Below are 27628 nucleotides of genomic sequence, written 5' to 3'. Positions count from 1 at the left end.
GTTTGGTGTCAATTAAGGATTTGTACACCTTTTAAGACCCTATTAACATATGAGATATATGTTTTACAAGTAATTAGTCACTTATACTTTTTATTAAAACATTTAAATATCCTAAAATCGATTCGAGGTCTTATGGGTTAAAAGTGGTTCTCGGGGATTGTACAAGACCAAAAAGAGGGTACTAGGGAGTCCAAGACTTTACTCCCTTGGAGTTTACGGCCCAAAGGTCACTCCTTGGGATTTTATGGCCGTAAGCCTCATGGCTTGACCATGAACTCTTGTTCACTCCCCAATTTTGATGCTAAGGCCCTTAAATCAATCCCTTTAATTTTCTAGTGAGGGTTTAGGGCTAATTAGGGGGTTTAAACCCTTATTTGGTGAGGTTTGGGGGAGTTTACGGTCTAAGCTTATGCTTGGGCCGTAAACTCTAAATTACCCCTCAAAATATAATGTTTAATGGTCCCAAACTCGAAATAGAATTTCCTTAAATCATATCCCAAGCCTAGACATGCTTTCGAACGGTTTTTGGGGCATTTTTGCATGGATAAGGGGTGTTTACGGCCTAAGCATGTGCTTGGTCCGTAAACTCTATTTTATGCCCTAAAAACTTGTGTTTTCATGATTAAACACTCCTAGGTAAATCCCTTAATTAGTATCTAAGCTTAATAGAAGAAAAATCGGGACTTTTGGCAACTTTTTGGGTGTTTACGGCCTAAGGAGATTCTTAGGCCGTAAACTCCTTGTTCATGCCCCATTCATATGATTTTTGAGCTATAATAACAATAATGCATTTTTATAACAAGTTAGGGAGGAAAATCTTACGTTTGGGAGCTGGAAATTGCAGTTTTGGAGCCGAAAACGAGCTAGAGAGAGAAAGCGGTGAGAGAGAGAGAGAGAGAGTGTTTGAGTGGTAAAAGAGTCCAAAGAGGTGGTCACCTTCCTTATATATGCCTCGGGTATTGCACCCGGTACACAACTACCCGATGCTAAAGTTTCACGTGGTTTAAACTTTTTACCCGGGTTAAGTGGTTGAAAAATAATATAACTTTATTTCGTTAAATGGAGCTAACATTAACGAGTTATATTTATTTTTACTAAAATGGTAATCACATGAATTATAAATAAATGATTAAATATTCATTTATTTTATGACTCCAAATTACGGAAATTTTATAAATGACATATTCCGTTAGCGGAAACGGAATTATATAACGGATTTAACGTTGAGTTGTCACAACATATTATCAATGTGTAATCGATTCGCAAGATACAACTCACACATGTCAGTTTCAAGAATACAAGATATTATCGTCTCACTAATCGCTTGTGATAAAATTCATGAAGCGATCCATGTGAGCGTGGGTTTAATCTAATGCTCAAAATCATATTCATAAGCACTCATGAATGTTGCAACAAACCTTTGCTATGTCTAATACACTCTAGACAATCTACAAACCAAGTCATGACAGTCTTCATTCATACCTAGTTCCAACATATGAACGACTGTGGACCATTCGAATAATTTGATTATTCTTAAATAATTAATTATTCAGGAATTCAAAACATGCAAAGTGAAACCCAAGAATAATACTAATCCTATATGGTCCCAAACCTTTGAGTACAAATAAAACACCTTTTATTTATCACCATATCGATTACTCATTATTTGTTGTTTCGGTTAATTAACTTATTACTTGAATTATTACTACAATTGTCCCATGCTCTTAGAATGAACACAATGTTTACCTATGGTCCTTCCTTTGTGAAATAGATCAAAGAACACATTTGCAATCATACTCATTTCACAACTCCAAATCCTTATCACAAGTGTAAGAATATCAAATTTTTTCCACTTATACAATATGTTATATTCTAACGTTTTATGCAACGATCCTTTCGTAATGTCACTACACTAAAGTCACAAAGACTATTGCCAATGAAATTACAAAGTCCTCCATTGGAGATTGTTGCAAGACAATTCCATAGATACGAAGTGTCATATTCAAGGTACATTCCTTTGAATATCCTTCTTCATAAAACTTTATAATCTAGTCATATAGATTCTTAATGTCCAACTCACAATATGGAATCTTTCCACATTTTCTATATAACAACTCATTATCAAATCTTGTAATAATGTTAGTATGGTCCATCCCCTACTATACTTCTAACTATTCACAAGCAACCAATCCTTGGTGAAACTTAGATTGTCCTTTGATAGTTGCTTAATAAACTTAGTCATGTCCGGTTTGAGTCCTTTTTCTCTCTTAATGCACTAGGCATTTGGAAAATTTTAGAAAAATCAATTATTACAGCATATGCAATCGATCCTATACTCGAAGCGTATGGAACACGAAACATAATGTCTTACATAAAGGAGTGATACTTTATCAATCTTTTGCCATAATATTTCTATTTGCGATGTTCTCAAAAAACGAATTAAGAAAAGGGATGCCGTCATCATAATTAAATTTTGAGAATGCAATTCATATATTTGACTAAATTTGATTAAAATTTCTCGATCTAATCTCTTAGATTTCGAAACGAAGTACAATATTCTCTACCTTAATTAGAGCAAAACAACTTTTCAACCCTTGCAACTTTGCAAATTTAAAACACTTGTTTTCTATAATTAATATTGCTAACTTGCAACTTACCATAATGATCATGCTCCCACTAACATGCAGATTATATTCATACCAGCATAACACTTATGCTCCTACTAGCTTTGACATGTATTCAGAAAACAGTTGAACTTCTAGAAAACAATGCTTATTGAGTTTCTTAAGTTCATATATCTAATACTAAGACGCTTCGATAAGACTTTATCTAAGCTTATCAACCTCATACACCTCTTCTTAGATAACTCATGTGTGTGTATAAACGATTCCAGAACCTATAGCAATAAGTCTAAAATGTTCGGACCTATTTTCCATTTCCCACAATACAAACTATGAAGAGGGATGCCGTAATCAGAGTTGAATTTGAGAAACCCAAATTACATAATGTTATCTTCAAAGTCTCTCTTAGTGAAAGCGTTTCCTCAAAAACATTTTCATGAAGGAGAGAAATCTTATAACACTTAGATTTTATTGTGTATGTGCCCTTATCCATGTGAATTTGTTATAACCATAATCACAAGATAATGTTAGTGACAAATCCAAAATCTTATGGACAGAACATGTTCATTCTTAATTTCTTGCTATTAAGGGTGCCACCATTGCTTCAAGGTTATTGAGCTGCCCACCCCTTCATTTCAATGTAATTTCCATTGAACAAGGTGCGTTGCCCGTATTCAATTTATTTAGAACTCATAGAACTCACATGAATAGTTGACCAACCTGGACTGGCACGGAAACAATATCTGTCAACACGATAGGTGAGAAACCTCAAGTCGTGTGCTAGTGTTTAATAATAGGTTTACTCTTGATTAGTTCTTGAACCAATTCAAGGTCATTTAGACTCCCACTAACCTCTTGACATATAATATTCTCTTGTCAAGAAACATTCCTTGACAAAATAAATATTCAAGAGTTAGTGTGTGTCTTTATCAAGACAAATTCTACACACAATTTGGTACGACTTGGTCTTTGTCTTATTCTAGATATCACAACTCACCAAAATGTGAAAAAATACAAACATTCCTACTTAACATTTTATCACTCAAGTCACAATCTTGGAGTTTAACTCTAAGACTTGATCTTGGAACGAAGTACGCTTCATCTTATTGATTTAACCCATTTTGACGATTGTTGACTCCTCTTTTTAGCCATACTTAGTGCACTAAGGTGTCCTTAGAGGATGAATTCTAATATGGTTCTTTACAATTTACCAAGAAATTCATAAAACTTGATACAGAAGCACTCTCCCTTCTTCTTATATTGGAGAAACTTCTTATCTTTCTGCCTAATTGATTCTTGTTATTCGTTATGCTATTCACTGAAACTCTTCCAATCAACTTAGAATTACACTTAATCTTATAAGTATAATCATATTTACTAACCTTTTAGTAAATCATGACGAATATCTTATCTCTCTTTGTGGTGGATTTGATCAACGCACAACCTAGTGTACTCGATCTCCTAGTCCTTCACTTGACACTTTGTCAAAGAATTAGTCTAATTTCCAAATATGAAGGTTTTCATTCATCACTCAACCAAGTTGTATGATTCCAAGTTTCTTTCCAATTGAAACTAGGGCGATCAGAAACTCTCCCTATTTGGTAAATTCTTGACAATCTCCACAAATTAAGAATCAAATCCATTATTGCTAATAATAGAAACCTTTAAACATCAATTTTTTCATAAACGCCATTGCAAGGATAAATAAATAAGATAAAATTAAAATTTATTTTACTGCGGAAAAATTTGTCCTTACAATGCAATTCAGTTGAAAAACTATGTTATTACATATTTCTTAGCAATCTATTTTAACTCCAAGTAGTAGCTCAAGAATCTAATCTTCAAACAATGCGATTGAAATGCATTTCTTCACGATTAGATTTAGCTCACTTCTTCCCTTAAGATTCATCTCTTTTCTTTGATCCTACAAACATCAAAATGTAATGTTATCACATCATGTATTAGGAATCTAGAATAGTAACTTAAAAGAGTTAGTTAATGGATTTTACCTAAAGCAGAGTCATACATCTTGACTCTCCCATCTCTTAGATCTTTTAGGTAGTGATGGCAGCTTTGTAACCAATGCCTCTTCCTTTTGGCAGTAAAAACATATGGATTCTTCTGGAATCAGACTATCTCAGACTCAGCCTTTCTCTTGCGTAGAGAAAACTTTTCTAGACTTCTAATGTGGCCATTTCCCACAGAAGGTTAGGATATTAATTTATCAGACAAAATTTGCTCGACCAGTGCGTAAAATCATTTATGATTCAGCAGCAATAAGCAAATGAGTCAAATCAATAAGGGTCATGTCGTGGTCCATCATATAATACTCTCTAAAGAACTTACCATGTGATTCGAGAAGTCACTAAACAGCCAACTTCCTTGAGACATCAACACCTAACAATCTTGTCAATATGTGACTTCATCTTTAAAACGTATGTACACACAGACTTTCCATCTTTGTGTCTTATTGCCTATAAGGATTGAATGACCTTGAACTTTTCAAGTTTTTAAACATGTGGGTTAGAGAGAATTATTGGAGGAGGTGGATAAATGAAGCATGACTTCCATTTCCACAATCAAATCGTGGAACATCATCTTCACGTGGAAAACCTTTTCCAACGGATTTAGGAAGACCATAGTTGTCATACTTTGACATCTATGAAATGGGAGAAAATTCAAGTTTAGTTGATTGAGTCCTTAATAAAACACCCAAATGAGATATTAAGGCTAGGATCCAACACAACATCCTACAAGATGGAAGTGGGATGCCGTAATCCAACTTGCAGAACTTTTGAAGGTAAGTGAATGACGATTCACTAATTTTCCACCATGAAAAGCGAAAGGAAATTTAAGTTTTAGATGTATTGAAAACTCCTAGATCTTTTGAGATCTATTGAACTTTTCAATGGCATGTTTAAATCTCGATATGCTCCTTGATTTGTGACTAGGATGCCGAGGATCACAAAACAGGGTGTGAAAATCATGCAAATATAAATGGTGCCCCCAATGTTACAGTCACCTATTTGATGTGCCAGTTAACCACACACGCTCCAACGAACTATGACAAACATCGAGTGACCCTTTTCCACCTTTGCTTAGAACCCAATTAGTATGCCGGTTAACCACACACGCTCCACTAACATCTTAGCAAGGGTACAAAGTGTAATTTCATGGAATTGCATCAAATTCACTTTTGCCTAAAGTAACTAGGATTGGGAATTTTGTAAAACATTTAGTTACTTTATATTTCATTATACTTTTTATGAGGAGAGGGTTGGCCCTATCCTACCCGTTCGGCTAACGACCCTCCACCAATCAAGGAAGCGGTGGGTGATGACCCTCCACCAATCAAGGAAGCAGTGGGTGAGAGTGGACACCTATTAAATGCCCATTTTATAGGCCAAAACCTTATACCCCTTTTATAGATCGGCTTCGTGAATGAGGCCTACTAACGGTAAGACTAACATTTAAGTTATACATATATAATATTATGCTTTTAATGTTATACATAGTCTAAGGGTGTCTTTTACACTTTTAAAATACTATGTGGTCAAATTTAATAAATTACACTTTTAATTTAATTAAATATAAACCATATCATTATGGATTTATTAACTCTCTTTTAATTATACACTTAATCAATTTAATAAAACCATAAGGGTGTAATTTGAACCATTCAAAATTAGGGTTTTAGAATTTAGACTTTCAAAAATTAAACTTTTAATCAAACAATTTAAATTCCAAAACTTGAGGGCAAGTTTTGAAACTTTTCAAAACAAAAGCAAGAACATTTTAGATCAAATCACAAATAATAATAATTAACCAATTAATTATTTATTATCTAAATATGAGCTAATTCAATTTCTTGCAAGATAATCTATCAAATAATTCAAATAAATCAAGTTTATGACATAAGGAAATGATTATCTAATTAATTTGACAATTATCTTCTATTCTGCTAAGGGTATCTTTTAAATTAAACAATTAATTTAACCTAATCCCTTAAATCGCCTAAACTTCGAAATTATGGGATGGGATAATTCAAAATCTTTAATTACCAAATTTAAACACTTAAAAGATAATTACAAGATATGATATTTATCCAAATCCCTAAAATTTCGGATCTAATCCTAGGGAAGGAGGCAATTTCGAAATCCAAGGGTTGGATAACCCTAGAATTCTAAATCTTGGAGGCTAAGAAAAGGGTTTGCGAAACCCTAGTCAAATTTCGAAAATCAGGGTTCAAGAACCCTAATTTCAAAAATTCATGCCTCCTAGGGTTTATTGGCCATAAACCCTATTATGTCAAGTTCATAGATTTGTATTAATGCTAATTGAAAACAAAACAAATGGATCTGATACCACTGATGGGTTTTATACAAAGAATCCTATGTGTGCATGCAACACTAGAGTTGGATCTATGTTATCACTATTAGTTATACAACATTATGAGCACATTGAAGAACCCTAATATGCTCCTAGGAATTTCGAAATTTATAAGGAAAGATGAAATACATACCTCTTGTTTTTATATTGTAATAACAACCTAAATCTTGAATCTTCTTGTCTTTGAAAGCAAGTACGACAAGTGTAGTACCTCTAATGGCTCACAAACACCAAGAGCAAATGGAGATGCAAGATAGAGAGAGAGAGAGATAGGAGAGGTATGAAATTCGGCCCTAGGAACCCTTGGGAAGGCATGGACGAATTTCATGTGCCAATGCGTGTTTATATAGGTGTAGGGATTAGGGTTTCAGTCTTTATTCTTATCTGGTTGCTTGCCCACCAAGCAGCCCAAAAGATAACCCCATAAACCTTATCATGGAAAAATTCTAAGGCCTTATCACCTTGAATTCATCCACCCTATCCCATAAGGCATCCATAGCCCTACTTTGCTACTATCACATAACTACAATTCAACCCCTCTAGTTTAATTGATTACTTTTAATCACAAAATTAATTCTGAATTAATTCTTGACCAATATTAACTAAACAAATATGATTTTTCCTTTAATATATTATTCATATAATATATTAATAAGCCATAATAACCTCTTTCTCTATTATTTCTCGAGTCAAGTTGCTTTGGTGAAGGCAACCCAAAAGGACCATGCACAAGCGGGTCAAGTACCTACCAAATATGGTTACGGGCTTAGACACTAATCTAACAGTCCCCCACATGGATAAGTCTAGTAACTACAATAGTAAGTACAACCCGATTAGCAATTGTAGCTCTCAAAGACGTTGTCGAACTCTAATCTTATCAGCAACCTATTCTTTAGATAAGTGATCATATATTCCTCCAGTCTAAATATCATATAAATGTGATACATGGATTGAAATCATTCTCTCAGTCTATGTGTTGTTTCCCGATTTCCAATTTACGACGACTGACTAATTGAACAAATCAAATTATCCATAGCGCGGCCGAGCGTTTATGTTTGTCATCACTAAATCATCTCCCACTTTGGGTAAAAGGAACGGATAAACATCGACTCAATGCTCGCTTGCACTTACTCACTAAATCACACACAACAATATGTTTTATAACACCAAGTAATTGGTGCGTTTACATATTATCAATGTGTAACCGATTCACAAGATACAACTCACACATCTCAGTTTCAAGGAGGCTATATCTGTGGTTTTGATGTGTTAAGACCCATTTAAATCGACTGTATAGTAATGGTCAAGGATGGACTTGGCGATTCGTTCTTACGACTCGGTGAGTCGTGGTGTAATGACCACCAAATCTTTTCTGTAGATGGATAAGATGATAGGTTGGAAGCTCGCTCAGTTGTTTAAACTCATAAGGGACGAGGGAATCATGGGACTTGATGAGTGTTTAAGCACACCCGATGAGTCCAAGGCAATCTCCCAATCATGAATATGGACTCGACGAGTTGTTCATATAACCCGGCGAGTCATAGACTGGACACATTCAAATGAACTATATGAAATCGATGAGTTCAAGGGTGAACTCGGTGATTCAGATGAAAAAGTCCCGATGATATGATTGAAGGAGAACCCGTTGAGTTCTTGCTAGACTCGACGAGTAGAGTCGGGGATGGTATTTGGTTAGAAGAGTATGGACACGATGAGTTGGTAGACCAACTCGGCGAGTCAAGTCAACTGGATGATGACTTTAACCAGATTTATGTTGACCCTGGTTAGGGCTACAAGTACAAGTTGATAACTTAGAGGATTTGTCGAGTAGGCATTGAGGAGTTGAGGAGAGTTGAATTCCACGCCAAGAATAGTTTAGATGCTACATGACTTTGAGGTGAGTCTTCTTCTAGTAGGGGTGGGTCTACGGTCGTAATGCAGGCCCACTAGTAAGTGTGTTAGTTAGATAATTGTCTTTGTGATAATTATCTAGGATTGTTATGTGATATTCTTACAGTGATTGATATGATTATGGTTGATATGCTTATTGTTCTTATGATGTGTTAGTAGTAGAAGGGGTGAAATAGTCCTCGATTACCGGTTGAAAGATACCGAAGGGGAGGTTTATTCCTAGATACCGGTTGAAAGATATCGAAGGGAGGTTAGTTTCCAGTTACCGATTGAAAAATACCGAGTGGGAGTCCAACTCCCGATTATGCTTGACAGTTACTGGCTGAAAGCCACTGATGAGTTTGCATTATTTGGTATGGGTATGATGGGGGAACTCACTAAGCTTTGTGCTTACTATTTTTAGTTTTGGATTTAGGTACCTCTTCAGCTAAGGGTAAAGAGCCGGTAGCGTAGCAGCGCATCACACCTTCTGACATGACTTTTCCACATTAAAACATGGGATTTGTATTCTGATATGATACAATTTACAGGAATGGTTGTGAGACTATGGCTTATGTTTTTATGTTAAATGAATTGTAATGTTGTTTACCGATAACTATTTTATAAGTAACATAATATAAAAAAATGGATTCAATTTTGGAATGTTACAAGTTGGTATCAGAGGCTTGGGTTGAGGGATTCAGACACACCCTCGAGGGTGTTTGGACTCAAACCGATGGCTTGAAAGGTTTTTTCAAGAAAATAGTTTTCTAAAATCTAAGTTAAATAATTGTGAGAAGGAACGAGGTGTGTGATGTGCACGACCGACGAGCTCAAGTATGTTTTCCCCAAGATACCCTTACTTGTTATGTTATGATATATGATGTGATTATGAGAATTGCATGCTAGATTAGGGCTAAGAATCTAGGAGTATTCCTTGTATGCATGTTATGTGCTTATGAGAACTGCATGCTAGAATAAAACTAAGGATCTATGATGGATGCCTTATATGCCTATTGTATGAGCTTTTTGAGCCGTATGTTAGGGCTATCTAGTCAGTAGTAGGATAGCCTGATTGGGTTATGTTTGATTTGATTACTCAATGAATGAATGTTGATTGCTTTATGCTTATAGGGGTTCTAGCTAGCCTTACCGAACTAGTAAGTGGATATGTAACAGTATTCGCCAACTACTTAGGGAAGGATGTTAGGGCCTTGTTGGTACCTTAGTACGCACATGATGAGGAGATGCGGAAGACCCGCTATCATGACATGTTGAGGGCTAACATTCGGGAGCATGTCAGCTATTCTGATTGCCCGACTCTGGATTCCATGATTGCCAGGGCAGGGAGAGGGAGATTGATTTAGAGCACCTCTTGAAGAGGAAAGTGGAGATAGGACAGGTTGCTGGGATTTCGGGGAAGAAACCCATGGGATCCGATGCTGGGTCGAAGGGCTAGCAGGGTCGGGACTGCTGTGGGAAATCCAGTAGATCAGATGAGGGATTTTTCCTCACTAGATCCGGATCGGGTTGTTATAAGTGTAACTGTAACACCCCGAGTTCAGAAGTGCAATTTCAGGGTTCTTAGTGTAAATAAGGAAGGTCGACTCGGGGAGTCAATGGGTAGACTCAGTGAGTTGAGTTGCGGTTCTCGTCACGCGTTAAGTGACCAACTCGGCGAGTCGGCGGCTGGACTCAGCGAGTTGGTGCTGAAGGGAGAAAACCTAAATCCGGGGTTGTGCCCTTTATAAAGCACATTATAACCCACCCTAGCCTCTTTAGCACTAACTTTGACGTACAAAAGCTTTACCCATCGATTTCAAACCCTAATTTGAGAGTGATAAGGATCTAAGTGTGTTTGGAGCTTGGATAAGAAGGATACTTGAAGCAAGATTTGGTGGGATCATAGAAGAGCGAAGTGGATCTGATTTCCTTGCTTGTTGGCATCAGATTGAAGGTAAAAAGTTGTTGCCTTGACCTTCTTGTGCTTATATTGAAATGGATGAAGTTTTAGGGTCGAATTGTCATATATGAATCTCTTTTCGAGTATTGGGCCCAGATGTGTGGTTGCTACTGCAGATCTAGACTGGTCTTGACTCGTGAATCTAGGAAGTGATAGATTTAAGGCTTGATTGAGAGTGTCCTTGCCTTAAACCTTCATCTTAGCGTGATTAGAGCTTGTTGAGCCTTGCATGCACGTAAAGTTGGAAACTTTACGTGTGAATCTGGCCTTAGGATTCCAAATCTATGTATTGGAAGCAATGGATAGGCCTATGATCGTCTGAATTAAGATGTCACGTGTGGAATCGGCGAGTTAGAAGCACAACTCGGTGAGTCTATTGAAGATTGCCTTGGAGTCGGCGAGTCTTTTCTTAGACTCGGCGATTATGGTCGTGAAGTCCTAACCTTTTCTGGTTGAGCTGTGAATTAGCGAGTCTTAGGGCAACTCAATGAGTTGAGGTCATGGCATAGGAGTTTCTGAGCATAGCAACTCGACGAGTCAACGGGTTAACTCTGCGAGTAGGGTCAACTAGGAGGGTTAACTTTGACTGAGGACTTTGACTTGGACCAAGGGTAGACCAGTTTGACTTCCAAGGGTATTTTGGTAATTATGGGTGTTTATTGGTTTTGGTTAATTGGTAATGATCAGTGGTGGAGTTTGTGCTGGTGGTCGGAGCAGCATGGTCTTATTTCTTCAAGTAGGCAGTTGCAGGTGACTTATCCTTACTATATCGACAGGGTCTAAGGCACCAAGGCCGACCCTTTATCGGATTTAAATTCGGGTATCTGTTTGTAAGTTATTGCTTGCTATGTTTATATCATGGTATATAGGATGATACTATGTTAGTGACTGGTTAGGTTGGTATCCTGGTTAGGATGTTGCTATGATATGTGATCTGCTAGATCGGTTTGATTAGATGTGAATTGTTATATGATTATATGTTTATGTGCACCTGGTTGTTCGGACTGAGGTTGGGTTGAGGAGGGTCCTACTTTGTGCTGTGGGCCAACATACCCAGGGCTGACCGGTAAGACCAAACGCCCGACGAGTGGTCCGGATAGGCTGAAGGCCCCAAGAGGGTGGACCAGACGTGCGAGGCTCGAAGAGTGCACCAGACAGACTGAAGGCCCGGTGTGGGCGAACCAGTCATACTGTAGACTCGGAGAGAGAGTATACTGGGTGGACTGAAGGCCTGGTGCAGGCGGACCAGTCGCACTGTAGACTCGATACGCATGGTTGTTTTGTTTATGATATTATATGTTATGTGTATGGTATTGTGTTGGTATTTTGGGGGTAAGTCACTAAGTTTTCGAGCTTACAGTTTCAGTGTATTGTTTCAGGTACTTCAGGAGACCGTGGGAAGGTGAAGGCGTGATCGTACTGCTCCTCTGCTTTATGTTGATGTTCTGGGATACTCAGATAATAAAAGAATTTAAAACCTTTTTGTAATAACTTAATGAATATGGGTTGCTTTTGAAAAGTTTAAATTGGCTATAAATTTTCACGGTGTTACAAGTTGGTATCAACGCCATGGTTTGAGTGAATTGGAGGAACATTCGTGTGAATCCAGTCTCAAATCAAGGAGAGATTTTCGAAAATAGTTTAAAAAAAAGGGTTTTCAAAAAAACTAAAGGAGGACGCAGAGGGTACAATTAGCCGGAGCCAGTAAGTAGACCCCAAAATACCATACAAGTTATTAGATTATGTGATATGTTAGAACAACATGCTAGTGCTAGGCTAGGGATCTTCAGGGATTGCATGATAGAATTGTCTATTTATATGATGCCTGCTAGCCTATGGTTTCCTTTGTATGAAATTGACATCATTACTATAGTTATTTAGTGTATGCATCACGGCCATATATAATTAAGATCTTATAGCCTGAGAATGTTTGAATTGGCCTTATGTTCTGTTCTTGTTTGCCTGGGAGCTTAGGGTAGGATTTGATATTCAATAGTCTATGGGGTCCAGCGTTATGTATGGCTAGCATACACTAGTGCTGCAGGGATGGTGGAAGTTTTGTGGATGGAAGGGTTGCGTGGGACCAGTAGCTCGGTTATGAGTTAGTGGTACTCCTTTAGGAGTGGGAATCGTGTGTTCATTATATGCTATTGATAGGGTATTGTGGTGATACTTGATACAAATATGGGTAGGTGTGGAAGGTAGTATGGGCCCGTATTACTGAAAGCACAGGACCCATATGCGTATCGAGGAAGTCACAACCCCTAGGGTTTTGTTAGGATCTAGTCCTCGGGATTATTATGAGAAATCCCTAATATTCTTGTGGCGTATTTGCAGTATGGTGATTACGATACGTCTCTGGGTAGGATCTGGTTTGGGAGCGGTATCAGGAGAGGGTGATCAGGATGGATCAGTACCACCCGAGGTCATTGGTCAAATGAGTACGAATGAGTTGGATGCCAGGATTCGTGAGATCCTGTATGATGAGGTTATTGCTATGTTCCGAGATGAGTTGCCGGAGATGTTTGGGTCGATCAAGAATGCCATGGTTGAGTATTTGGATGAGTGCTATGCAACTCTTACGGAGGTGGCTGCCGCGGCAGCTACAGCAGCTGTAACAGCGGCAGGGGGAGGAGCCAGTCGAGGTTTTCAGTATCGGGACTTCGATAATATGAAGCCCCCTACTTTCAATGGAGTTCAAGATCCGATTGTTGCTATGAGGTGGTTGTCAGACGTGGAGGGTTATTTCTTCATGTGTTCATGCCCTGCTGATCAGAGGGTAAGGTGTGCTCTGAAGCTTTTGAGGCTCTGGGCGAAGGATTGGTGGAGGTTGACTACGGGATCTTATTCGGATGCGTAGCAGGCCGCGGTTACTTGGTATCAGTTTCAGGATATGTTCAGTACTCGTTATGTTCCACGTGTTGAGAGACACAGGTTGGATCAAGAGTTCCTGGAGCTAAAGCAGGATTCAGAGTCGGTGACAGAGATCACCAGGATGTTCACTGAGAGGGCAACGTTTTGCCCGAAGTTTGCTTCGGAGCATGCTCAGATGTCCTGATATCTAAATATGCTCAAGAGGGATATTAGGCAGTTTGCGTCTACGCAGAGGTGCGAGACCTTGCTGGAGTTGTAGGAGGCCGCTCGGCGGCGTGAGTTGGAGATTGAGTTACAGTTGCGAGAGCAGAGGCAGGCCCCGGTGCAGTCGTAGCCGGCACCGAAACGGTCTAAGACCGTTGATTCTAGGTTGGGAGATCAGGGTAGCCACACTTGTGAGAGGCGTGGGAAGGGTCATATCAGAGTTTGTAGGTCTGGTGGTGCGTGCTGCAAGTGTGGGAAAGAGGGGCATTATGCGATGGATTGCTGCTGGTCAGCCCCAGTTTAGGATTCGAGGATCTGTTATCACTATCATCAGATTGGACACTTGAGGGTCAACTATCCACAACTGGTTAGAAGACTGGTGTAGGCTCCAACACCGGCCACTTTGAGGATTATGGGTGGAGCGGAGCCTCCGATGGCTCAGGGGCGTGCTTTTCAGCTCACAGCAGAAGAGGTCAGGGCAGAGTCGAATGCGGTTGCGGGTATGTTTTCGTTTCTTTGTTGTCTGGTTATCTGGTTATTTATGTAGTGTTGTATTTTATTTTGCCATTCTGCGTGTTTCATGGTTTGGTTGGTAGTGTTATTAACTAGAAGTTGTAAGCGGTTAGCATCCAAGTGATTGATGGTCAGAATTTGGTTGTATGGTCTTGTTGTCGGGTATAGCAATTGTGATTTGAGAAGTGTTCAACAGATAGTCGAACTCCCTTAGAGTTCGTGATGTGCGATGCCAGGAAGTGATTTTGTGAAGGTTGCTCATTTCAGAGGAAATTAGTTAAGGGATAAGAGGAGTATGTTGAGTAAGGATGATTGATTTATGCTGGTTGAGTCACCGGTGGTTGGTAGTCAGAGCACTATGTGGGGAGAATTGGGAAATTATCAGGAGGATCGACAAGCATTAGAGGTTGATTAGCTGGTTGTGATTCAGTAGTGTTTCAATCAGCCAAGAGTGTGGGCTGGTATGAGTAAGTGATCGATAAATGGGGCGGGATACAGACCAACATTTTCGAAAAGGTGATTGCTTGTTGTGAGGCCTAGGATTAGGCCGGGATCTGAGTAGATGGATTGGAGTTAGAGTTCAGAACCCCTAGAGGCCTAGAAAAGTATGTACCGAAGAGATTCCCAAGAAGGATAGTTCGGGATGATGTATGATAGTCTGAACGGTCCGAGGATACTGAAGGCCGATGGGCGTACCATTCAGGTCGAAGGCTTGGACAACGGTCCAGACAGGTTGATGGCCATGGAGGGCGGTCTAGAGATGCTGAAGGTTCTGAGAGTGGTCCAGATTGGCTGAAGGCCTGGTAAGGCGGTCCAGTCATGCTGAAGACTCTGTATGTGTTGATAGATCTATATGAGGAGATGGATTGATTATGCTGTGATGCAATAGCAAACAGTAGGTCTGGCCCCAGGTATTGATCATGTTAGTGGAAGGCAGTGCATGGACATGAGAGTCCTTGTGAGCAGATTCAGAGTGTGTGATGCATGGAATAGCGGTTACTCTATGAGGGAATAGTGTAGAGTGGGATGTGAGCACCATGGCACTTTTTGAAGTAACGAGGTGTTCTAGTAGACTTCCTTGGATAAGGAGAGGGAAAGGTATGTAACTTCGGGAGGGAGTGTTGGTTCACAAAAGTGAAAGTGGAAGTGAGAATGGATGATTGAGAGTATTTCAATTATGGTTGTCGAGCACTGTGATTGTGCCAGTGGTATGGAAGCTCATCTGGATTGGGTGTCTTTTGAGGTTGCGGAAGAATTTCTGGTAGTGTAAAGCCAGAGGAGTTTGGAAGGGATGCAAGGATGGAGCCTTGGATTTTCTGTATGGTTATGATCAGGAGGTTATGTATGTAGTAGTAATTAATCCTGGGGATGTCTAGAGGTATCGTTAGTGTGTCGGGTTTTCCAGCCCGAGGATGTTGGATCAGGTACAATATGGGAATGAGAGTGTAGATGGAAGCTCATGGGAGCTGCTCAGGGGTGGCAGGATGTATCATCCTGTTAGTGTGGGAAGGAAAGAGTAGGATTCAGAAAGGAAGCGAAATGAGTCCCGGTAGTGGAATTCGATAAACATTATTCCAGTCAAGGAAAGGGATAGCAGTTTGGTACCGGGTTAGGACCCGGTGGTCTATAGTAATGCCCAAATTTTGAAAGAGGCAAGTGATTGGGTGAGTTGGAATGATGGAAGTATCATCGGGTGATACTTAGTTGATGTGTTCATCAGGAAGAAGCCGATGGTTGGTTTGAAGCAAGTTTCATGACTCTGTAAGGGAAGAGTTGGGTTTTATTGAGATTTTTTAATAGTATTTGAAGGAACCTGAGTCGATTGAGACCAGGAGCTGTAATATGGGAGTATTATCTGGAAATGTGTCGTTGCAGGCTTCGAGGACGAAGCCTAAGTTAAGTGGGGGAGAATTGTAACACCCCGAGTTCAGAAGTGCAAGTTTAGGGTTTTTAGTGTAAATAAGGAAGGTCTACTCGGCAAGTCGATGGGTAGACTCGACGAGTCAAGTCGCGGTTCTGGTCATGTGTTAAGTGACCAACTCGGTGAGTCGGCGGCTGGACTCGGCGAGTTGGTGCTGAAGGGAGAAAACCCTAATCTGGGGGTTGTGCCCTATATAAGGCACAATATAACCCACCTCAGCCTCATTAGCACTACCTTTGATATCCAGAAGCTTTCCCCATCGATTTTAAACCCTAATTTGACAGTGAGAAGGATCTAAGTTTGTTTGGATCTTGGAGAAGAAGGATACTTGAAGCAAGAGTTGGTGGGATCATGGAAGAACGAACTGGATCTGATTTCCTTTCTTGTTGGCATCAGATTGTAGGTAAAAAGTTGTTGCCTTGACCTTGTTGTGCTTAGATTGTTCATGGATGAAGTTTTAGGGCCAAATTATCATATATGAGTCTCTTTTCGAGTATTGGGCTCAGATGTGTGGTTGCTACTGCAGATCTAGACTTGTCTTGACTCATGAATCTAGGAAGTGATAGCTTTGGGGCTTGATTGAGAGTGTCCTTGCCTTAAACCTTCATTTTAGCTTGATTAGAGCTTATTGAGCCTTACATGCACGTAAAGTTGGAAACTTTATGTGTGAATCTGGCCCAGGAGTCCAGATGTATGTATTGGAAGAAATGGAAAGGCCTGTGATAGTCTAAATGAAGATGTCACATGTGGACTCGGCGAGTTGGAAGCACAAATCGGCGAGTCTATTGAAGATTGCCTTGGACTCGGCGAGTCTAGTCGTGAAGTCCTAACCTTTTCTGGTTGAGCTTTGAATCGACGAATCTTGGGGCGACTCGGCGAGTTGAGTCGTGGCATGGGATTTTCTGAGCATAGGAACTCGACGAGACAACGGGTTGACTCGGTGAGTAGGGTCAACCAGGAGGGTTGACTTTGACTGAGGACTTTCACTTGGACCAAGGGTTGACTAGTTTAACTACCAAGGGTATTTTGGTAATTATCAGTGTTTATTGGTTTTGGTTAATTGGTAATGATCAGTGGTGGAGATCGTGTTGGTGATCGGACTAGCATGGTCTTATTTCTTCAAGTCGGTAGTTGTAGGGGAGTTATCCTCACTATATCAACAGGGTTTAAGGCCAAGGCCGACCCTTTATCGGATTGAAATCCGAGTATCTGTTTGATATGTTATTGCTTGCTATATCTATATCCTGGTATATAGGATGATACTATGTTAGTGACCGGTTAGGCCGGTATCCTGGTTAGGATGTTGCTATGATATGTGATCTGCTAGATTGGTTTGATTAAATGTGAATTGTTATATGATTATATGTTTATGTGCACATGGTTGTTTGGACTAAGGTTGGGTTGAGGCGGGTCCTGCTTTGTGTTGTAGGCCAACATCCCCAGGGCAGACCGGTTAGGCCGAACGCCCGATGAGCAGTCTGGATAGGCTGAAGGCCCCAAGAGGGCGGACCAGACGTGCCAAGGCTAAGAGAGTGGAACAGACAGACTGAAGGCCCGGTGCAAGCGGACCAACCTTACTGTAGACTCGGAGAGAGAGTGGACCGGGTGGACTGAAGGCCTGGTGTAGGCGGATCAGTCGCACTGTATACTCGATATGCATGGTTGTTCTGTTTTTGATATGATATGTTATGTGTATAGTATTGTGTTGGTATTTTGGGGGTAACTTACTAAGCTTTCGGGCTTACAATTTCAGTGTATGGTTTTAGGTACTTTAGGAGACTGTGGCAAGGTGAAGGCGTGATCGTACTGCTCCTCAGTTTTATGTTGATGTTCTGGGATACTATGATAATAAAAGAATTGAAAACCTTTTTGTAATAACTTAATGAATATGGGTTGTTTTTGAAATGTTTAAATTGGCTGTAAGAAGACTAGGCATTTTGGTAGGGATTGTATTGCCCCTGCCCCCACTATTTAGATGTCAGATCTGATTTGCTTTCAACGCAATCAGAGGGGCCATAAAAAGGCCAATTGCCCCAGGTTGATAGCAGCAGCAGCAGTGCCACACCAACTCCAGCAACTACATGAGTTACAGATGGCCGGAAGGTCAAGCTAGAGGCTCCAGTGTTGAGGAGGCGAGCTTTCCAGTTGACAGGCGAGGAGGCACGTGCCGCACCCAATGTGGTGAAGGGTAAGGCTTCTTCTCTCCAACTTTTATTATATGTTGCTTGTGTTATTGATGTGTTATGCTATATGTTTTGTTTTGGATCATTCCATGTGAACAGTATTTCAGTGTAGGTGTTGTTTGATTCGGCTGCTACCCCATCATTTTTTCTCTTGCGCTTAGCAAGAAGTTTCCTGCGACTTTGGGCATGCTAGAGTGCCCCCTAGAGGTTGAGATACCGGACGACCGATCACTGCAGCCGTGAGAGGTTTTCAGTGATTCTGTTCCCATCCCATGGGGGGGAACAATGTTATCATAGGGATGGATTGGTTGAGCCCCAATGGGGTGGTGATCAATTGCGAAAGGCCACAGTAGGGACCAACTTTATGTTCGGTAGCAAGAGCTAAGCGCTATCTCCAGTAGGGGTGCACAGGGTATCTCACCTACGTCTTTGATACCTGGGAGGCATGTAAGGCGACTGTGAGTGATGTGCCATTGGTACGAGAGTTTGTGGATGTATTTCCATAGGAGTTGCTTATACTACCTCCAAAGAGGCACATAGAGTTCAAGATTGACCTAGTCCCAGGTGCGGTTGCGATACCTAATGCACTGTATCGGCTAGCTCCTCCTGAGATGAAGGAGTTGTCTACACAGTTGCAGGAGCTATTAGACAAGGGATTCATTAGACTAAGAAGTTTACCCTGGTGAGCTCTGATTTTATTTGTGAAAAGGAAGAACGGGTCGCATCGGATGTGTATAGATTACCGGGAGCTGAATAAGGTAACAGTGAAGAACCGTTACCCCCTCCCGAGGATATATGATCTCTTTGACCAACTTCAACGAGCATCTTGGTTCTCCAGCATTGAATTGTGTTTGGCTTATCATCAGATGAGAGTCAGAGAGGAGTACGTGTAGAAGACTGCTTTTCGGATGCGATATGGTCACTATGAGTTCGTAGTGATGCCTTTTGGGCACACAAATGCTCCTGCCAAATTCATTGATCTCATGAACTGCGTGTGTAGGCTGATGTTGGATAGGTTTGTGATCATTTTCATTGATGAAATATTGGTTTATTCCATGAAACTGGAGTAGCATGTGGAGCACTTGCATGAGGTTTTGTATACTTTGAGGAGGGAGAGCTTGTATGCTAAGTTCTCCAAGTGTGAGTTCTGGTTATGCGAGGTGCAGTTTCTTGGGCACCTTGTCAACCAGAATGGGATTTCAGTTGACCCAACCAAGGTAGACGCCGTGATGAGGTGGGAGGTTCCGAGGTCTCCAAGTGAGATTCGGAGCTTTCTAGGACTGGCAGGCTATTATCGAAGATTCATCAAGGACTTCTCCAAGATAGCCGTGCCCCTAAACCGGCTAACGAGGAAAGTCGTGGTCTTTTGTTGGGGGCGTGAGCAGCAGGCCGCATTTGAGGTGTTGAGACAGAGATTGTGTGAGGCGCCAATATTAGCCCCGTAGGAGGGCATGGAGGATTTTGTAATATACTACGATGCGTCCATCTCTGGTTTGGGCATGGTATCGATGCAACGTGGGTGTGTTATCGTTTATGCTTCGATATAGCTGAAGCCTCACAAGGCGAACTATTCGACGCATGAATTGGAGTTGGGGGCTGTTGTTTTCGCCCTCAAGATTTGGCGTCAAGACCTCTATGGGGTTCGTTGTACTATTTACACAAACCATAAGACCCTGAGGTATCTCATGGACCAGCCAAATCTGAACATGAGGCAGCGTCGGTGGCTTTAAGTCGTAAAGGATTATGATTGTGAGATCCTCTACCACCCAGGAAAAGCCAATGTCTTGGCTGACGTGCTTAGCCGTAAGGTAGCGCCGATCAGCTACATTTGTCTAAGGATGACAGTTGTGACTCCGCTGTTCGGAAAGATTCCGGAGGCCATAAAGGAGGAACATCGGAAGAGCGAGCAAATTGTGGGTCAGGTTTCCTCCTTCGACTATGATAGTTTGGGATTGTTGACTCTTCACCGTAGGGTGTGTCCCATATCATGGAGGTGAGTGCCAGGTATTAATGGAGGAGGTGCACAAATCCAGGCTCTCTGTCCATCCTAGAGCAACGAAGATGTATAGGGATCTTCGTTTTGATTATTGGTAGCCATGTATGAAGAGGGAAATAGCTTGGTTTGTGGAACAGTGTCTGACCTGTAGGAAGGTCAAGGCTGAGCACCAGAGACCTCATGACAAGGTCCAACTATTGGATATCCCGCTGTGAAAGTGGGAGGATATTACTATCGATTTGGTTCATCATTGATCGATTGACCAAGAGCGCCTATATTATTCCAATTTAGGACAACATTTCAACCGAGAAAGTCGGCCGACATCTATATCAGGGAGGTAGTAGTGCGGCATGGGGCGCCAGTTTTAGTAATTTCTGACAATGATGTATGGTTCACTTCCAGGTTTTGGAAGAAGTTTCACGACGAGTTGGGTACTCATCTGCACTTTAGCACTGCCTTTCACCCGCAGAAGGATGGTTAGATCGAGTGGACCATCCAGAACTTGGAGGATATGCTTCGGGAATATGTTTTAGACTTTGGAGGTAGTTGGGATACTTACCTTCCTTTGGGTGAATTCTCCTATAATAACAACTATCTTGAAAGTATCGACCGTCCTCCTTTCAAGATGTTGTATGGGAGGAACTACAGGACACCGATATGCTAGGGTGAAGTGGGTCAGAGGTTCATGGGGAGTACCAAAGTGGTACTCAAGACTATGGAAAGGATCTAGCAGGTTTGGAGCAGGCTTTAGACTGCTCAAGGTCGGCAGAAAAGTTACGCCGACAAGCGTCGATCGGACCTTGAGTTCCAGGTTGGGGATATGGTGCTCTTGAAAGTGTCGCCTTGGAAGGGATTCATTCGATCAAAAAGTGGGGCAAGCTGGGTCCCTGGTATATTGGACCCTTCAGCATTGTAGCCCGGGTGGGCAAGGTGGCATATAGGATGGATCTGCCAGCCGAAATCAGTAAGATTCATAACACTTTTCAGGTCTCCCAGTTGTGGAAGTGTCTGGTGGACGACTTGGCAGTGGTTCCATTAGAGGGTATTCAGGTGGATGACAGTCTGAATTACATCGAGCGGCCAATGGAAATCCTTGATAGGAAGCCGAAGGATCTGAGGAACAAGAGAGTAGAGGTGGTTAAGGTGCATTGGCAACACCGCAAAGGGTTGGAATGGACCTGGGAGCCGGAGGACAAGATGAAGGAGCATTACCCTGAGCTTTTTCAGGATAGAGAAACAGACTTCAAGGAAGAAGTCTGAGATAAGTGGGAGAGATTTGTAACACCCGATCCCTGGTATGCATTTAATTCACGTATTTCTTATGTTTTCCTCTGGGAGTCGACAGGCTGGAGGCCCAACTCATTGAGTAGGGTCGTGATCTGCGATGAGGTTAAGTGATCTACTCGACGATTCGGGAGACTAACTCAGCGAGTAGATGTTGTTTGACCGAAACCCTAAATTAAGTGTTCTCACCCTATTTAAACACCTTATATCACCCCAACTCAGCCGCCATCGTCAAGGACGATAAACCCTAACTCGAAACCCTAGCCTTTTTTGTGTTCTTGAGCCTTGTGGTGTTATTTTTGTGTGATTGAAGCTTGAAGAGGAGAATGAGACTTGTGATATCAAGGGGAAACAAGAAGATCCAAAGTTTTAAGCACATTTCCAACTTATTTGAGGTATGAAGCTGAAACTTTGTCTATTCAATGCTTGGATCTTGACTTTAGACTTTTTCTACATCCTTCTAAGCCCTAGTGAGGATGTATTCGGGATTTGGTATAAGAAGTGAGTTTCTGCTTCAGATCTAGGGATATTGGGAGTCTTTATGGCATAAAGGTGCCCACTTTGTTGCCATAAATACCTTTATGCATCTTGTAGACCATCTTTTATGGCTTTTTGAGCCAAAGACGCCATGCATGTACACCAAGTTTGAAACTTTCTGTGAAAAATGGACAATTAGGAGGCCATATCTATAGTTTTGATGTGTTAAGACCCATTTAAATCGATGGTATAGTAATGGTCAAGGATGGACTTGGCGATTCGTTCTTAGGACTTGGCGAGTCATAGTGTAATGACAACCAAATCCTTTATGTAGATGGATCATATGATAGGATGGAAGCTCGCTCAGTTGTTTAGGCTCATAAGGGACCTGGGAATCATGGAACTTGATGAGTGTTTGAGCAACCTCGGCGAGTCCAAGGTAATCTCCCAATCCGTGAATATGGACTCGACGAGTTGTTCATACAACTCGGCGAGTCATAGACTGGACACATTCAAATGAGGGAGATGAACTCGACAAGTTCAAGGGCAAACTCGGTGAGTCGGATGAAGAAAGTCCCAATAGTATGATTGAAAGAGAACCCATTGAGTTTTTGCTAGACTCGATGAGTAGAGTCGGGGATTGTATTAGGTTAGAAGAGTACGGACTTGACAAGTTGGTAGACCAACTCAGTGAGTAAAGTCAAACGGATGATGAATTTGACCGGATTTGAGTTGACCCTGGGTAGGGTTACAAGTATCAGTTGATAACTTAGAGGAAATATTGTGTAGGGGTTGAGGAGTCGAGGTGAGTTGATTTCCACGCCAAGGACAGTTCGGACGCTACACGACTTTGAGGTGAGTCTTCTCCTAGTAGGGATGGGTCTACGACCATAATGTCATCCCACTAGTAAGAGTGTTGGTTAGATAATTGCGTTTGTGATAATTATTTGGAATTGTTATGTGATATGCTTACCGTGAATGGTATAATTATGCTTGATATGCTTATTGTGCTTGTTATGTGTTAGTAGTAGAAAGGGTGAAATAGTCCCCGGTTACTAGTTGAAAGATACCTAAGGGGAGGTTAGTTCCCAGACACTGGTTGAAAGATACCGCAAGGGAGGTTAGTTCCTAGTTACCGGTTGAAAGATAGGGAGGGGGAGTCCAAGTCCCAAGATATTAGGGTTTGCATCTGACGCGAGTACGCTTAGCGTACACACGTGTACGCCAAGCGTACTAGTCTTGTTCTCACAGTTTCAACTTTATCCCTTAGGTTCCTCATGGGTCGACTCTTCTAACCCCAAGGACTACAATTGATAAGATAATAATAGAAGAGAGGATTCGGAAGTACTTGAAAATTCTCGAGATGTTACAATTTTCAATTTATGATTTTCTTTTACACGTTTTTTGGTTTTAAGCCGTTTTTCCTCCATGATCATCTGGTTATTTTGGAGTTGATAATAATGGATGCTTTATAGATTCTTTTGCCATAGACATGATGAAGTTCTTATTGAGTTTGGTTTCGATGGGTTATTTTATATCAGGATTGATTTTGGTGATGGATTTGTGTAATATTCTTCATGACAGTAAAGAACATCAAGTTTTTATTGTTACATTTCTCAGATACAAGGAAGTATGAAGTTGTTGAATAAGGAGAAGCAAAAGAAAAATGAGGAAACAAAAAATTCCAAGATGAGGGAGATGCTATAGTTTGTCGCCATTATAACACCGAGTTAAAGTTTATCTTAATCTAACTGATACCCTTTTGTATTCTTTATGTTAATTCATTTACTTACTTGTTCTAGGTCAGGTTCCATCTCCCCCTTTCTCAAACGCTACAAAATATTTATCCTCTATTCTAATTCCTTACTTTTATGACATTTCTTAGACATTGATAGAGATTTCAACTTATTTGAAAGATATGATTGGTGGCATAATGTTATATCATCACCACCCAAAGATACAACCATCACGCATCACCCATACCCTTATTTGTGTTGAAGTTGCTTTATCTTCTTACATGTTCATTGTGTATGGAACAGTACTCTTACATCATTTTGAATTCCTTTCTCTTTCTTCCTCGGTGAGACTAGTAGCTAAATGATATATATTATAGGTATTCTTCATCACTAATTTTGAGCCATACAAGAATGGAAGATGTAGCCTGAATGATGACATTTGATGAAAATGTTAGCAAGAAAATAATATCTTATCGAATTTGAATTTTTTACATTTTTTAAAGCACGAACTTTAGTATCGGAGAAAGAGAAGTAGCTAACACCTATAGTCTTTCAGGTACATGATTTCTTCTAATTTATTGGTTTTATGTGGATAAGGAAGACAACATTGTAGGATTTCATGTAATATACTTCTTTGTTGGGAAAGGATTCTAATAATTGACTTGTGTTTCACGTTCTTCTTTTGGAGGTAAGATATTTTCACGCCCCGTTAAAGCAGAAACACCAAGGGTGACATGCTAAGGTCTCACAACACAACTTAAATAGGACTACCAACCATAATCATTGACCATTTTTAAGTCTACAACATATTCAAAACAATATTACATTTTAGTTCTATAGTACATAGTTTAGTACATAACAAGAGCAATAAACATAAATTATTGTGGCGTCTTAAACTGGCTCACTGACCATATCTTGAAAAGCATGCAAAAATGACGGTCAACTATAAAATAGTTGGTGAGTACAAAGGCTTATAAATGTGCATCAGTTCAGTAAGAAATATAGATTTGTTCAACAAAAGTTCCAACTCAAAATGAGTGTTGAATGCCAAAACACTCAATTTACAACCAAGCCTAACGACCGTACTTGCCCCATTCCATCACATCCATGGCTCCCATGATGTTGGTTCACAAAAATTGTCACACCCCCGAACCAGACGGCGGAAACGTCCGGGGGCTGTCGTGACTCAATTGAATACCATAACATTGAATATATATGAAACATAACAACATTCGTCACCATTCATCAACATAGTACAACCAGTAGTGTTTACATATCATACATTGTTTAAAACATTACATTCCCCAAAAATTAATTTGTTCAATTCATACAAAAATGAACCGCAACCGTCACTGGATATGATTTCCCTTGATTCACTGGCTCCCTGAGAATACAAGTATTTTGAAAAACGTCAACATATGAAATGTTGGTGAGTTCATAAGTAGTGTTTGAAATCGAATGTTTGTATTGTTTGAAGAACCACCAGAAAATCCGATATTTTCTGAAAAGATAGGTTTTCGAAAACGTTTGTGAAGATCCATAGGTATGCTTGTTCGTTTCTATACTTGTAAAAAAAAAAAAAAAAAAAAAATGTTCATTGAAAATGTATGCATTTCAAATCAGTTCGTATTGAAAACCCTAGGAAAACCCGATGTTCTCCTAGTTCCTTGAATTACGTGATGTTACATTGAAACCATTGCATAGCGTATAGTGTCAGTCCCAGGCGACGTTGGAAGGTTTTCGAGCAGGATTATTTACTACAAACCCGCGTTACACAAACGCCCAGTTTATAGTTATACTAACGACTCCGAAGGCGTCGTCAGTACTAATCGCGTTATCCAATCGCCCTGACTAGGTGTAGTCCCACATCCGAAGAGAAAGAGATCACGAAGACCCCGGTAACTCCATTAGCCGGATGGGGATAAAATGTACGAGGGGTCCCCGACCCGCCTCGCATGAAATGTAGACTTTACTAGCAATACCAAAGGACCCTTGGGGACCGGTGGTATACAAGCCATTGAAAGTCCATTTACGTTGTGTCGGATCGGTAAAACCCAACACACCGTAAAAAAATGTCTTCGGGCCTTAAGATCAGGTCATTGGGCTAGCTAGGCTCAACGAACAAGATTTTACACTTGTGGGGCCCAAAGATGGTGCGTAGACGTCTGTGCACACTCGCATGTATATGTATTACCAAACGTTACTTGTATGAATCGTAGTGTCGTAGTGTTAGTAGTTGTAGATTTCTATTGGCTCGAGACCGAGCCAATTCGTTTAACAACGACTTTTGGGTATTGTAATGTATTGTATTTCGTCGATAGTCGCGGTGCAATTATTTGATCAAATTGTGTACATTCAACTAGCCTTGAAATATTCCTGTTTTCAGCCCCTCATTATTTGTAAAATTTACATTTTCAACCCTTTTTATTAAATACTTCCCGGTTTGGTCCTTAAACTATTTTTCTTGACATTTTAACACCAAAAATTATTGAAATTAATATTTTTCAGCATATTTTTCATAGAAAACAGTTTAAGTCCTTGAAAATGCAGTTTTCTCGGTTTTAATCCCTTCTTTTCGCAACTTTGACAATTTTGGCCCAAATTGGAAAAATTTTGCAACTTTGGTCGTTTTTAAATTTAAAAAGCATTTTAAACCTTTGAAAAGGATTTGGAACACTTATAGTCTGCTGGTTTACAGAATGTTACAGTTTTGGCCCTCCAAAACAGAGAAATTCGCATAATGGGCCTTATTGGGCCGAAATTTTCATTTTTAGCCCATTAAGCTTGGAATTTATGTTTTTAATCCCCTAAATGAGTATATTTCCAGAAATTTATTTATGGAAACTGTTTTGGCACACTTCATCCATCAGAATCTGTGAAATGTCAATTTGGGCCCTTATTTTTGCATTTTTCACATTTTAGGCCCAAAATTTGTGTTTTTAACCCAAAGAAAATTATTACTAAACCACTTAGCCATTTTTCTTGAAATACTTTGTGTTTAGAAATATATTTGAAGCTAAAATCATTTAACACAAGATATATCTCGGTTTTGATGGGTTTTAATGCTAGATCCAACATAAAAACACATAAAAGCATACATATAAGCATGGAAATCATACAAGGCATACAAAACACATATAGATCTACACTTTCACTTGTATTCCCTCCCCCCCCCCCACAAAACTCATAAAAACAGAAAATAGGGGGTATGAAGCTCACCTTGGGGTGTTGATTCGGTTTTGAAAGGAAAAATGGAAGGAAAATGAAGTGTTTTTGGCCTTAGCTCCCTTTGATGAAGATCTCGAGTTTTGAGATGGTTCTAGGATGCAAGATCACGATTTTTGCATAGATTAGGAAAGGATTTTGATAACAAAAGAATTTAAACCATAGATCTATGCATAATCTTACCTTAGATGAAGAATTTTTGTGGAGATTTCCTCTTGAATGCTTCCTAGAACTCGAGATTTTGGAGAGGGAAGAAGGGAGTGTTCTTGAGTGAATCTAGAGAGAATTTGAGATATTTTTGGTGTGTGTATGTGTGTATGGCCGAGAGTGAGAGAGAGGAGAGAAGAGAGGT

The sequence above is a fragment of the Lactuca saligna genome, chromosome 2 (assembly GCF_052625555.1).
Source record: "Lactuca saligna cultivar CGN05327 chromosome 2, ASM5262555v1, whole genome shotgun sequence".
Classification (NCBI taxonomy): Eukaryota; Viridiplantae; Streptophyta; class Magnoliopsida; order Asterales; family Asteraceae; genus Lactuca; species Lactuca saligna.
Note: the sequence above shows the minus strand (reverse complement) of the source record.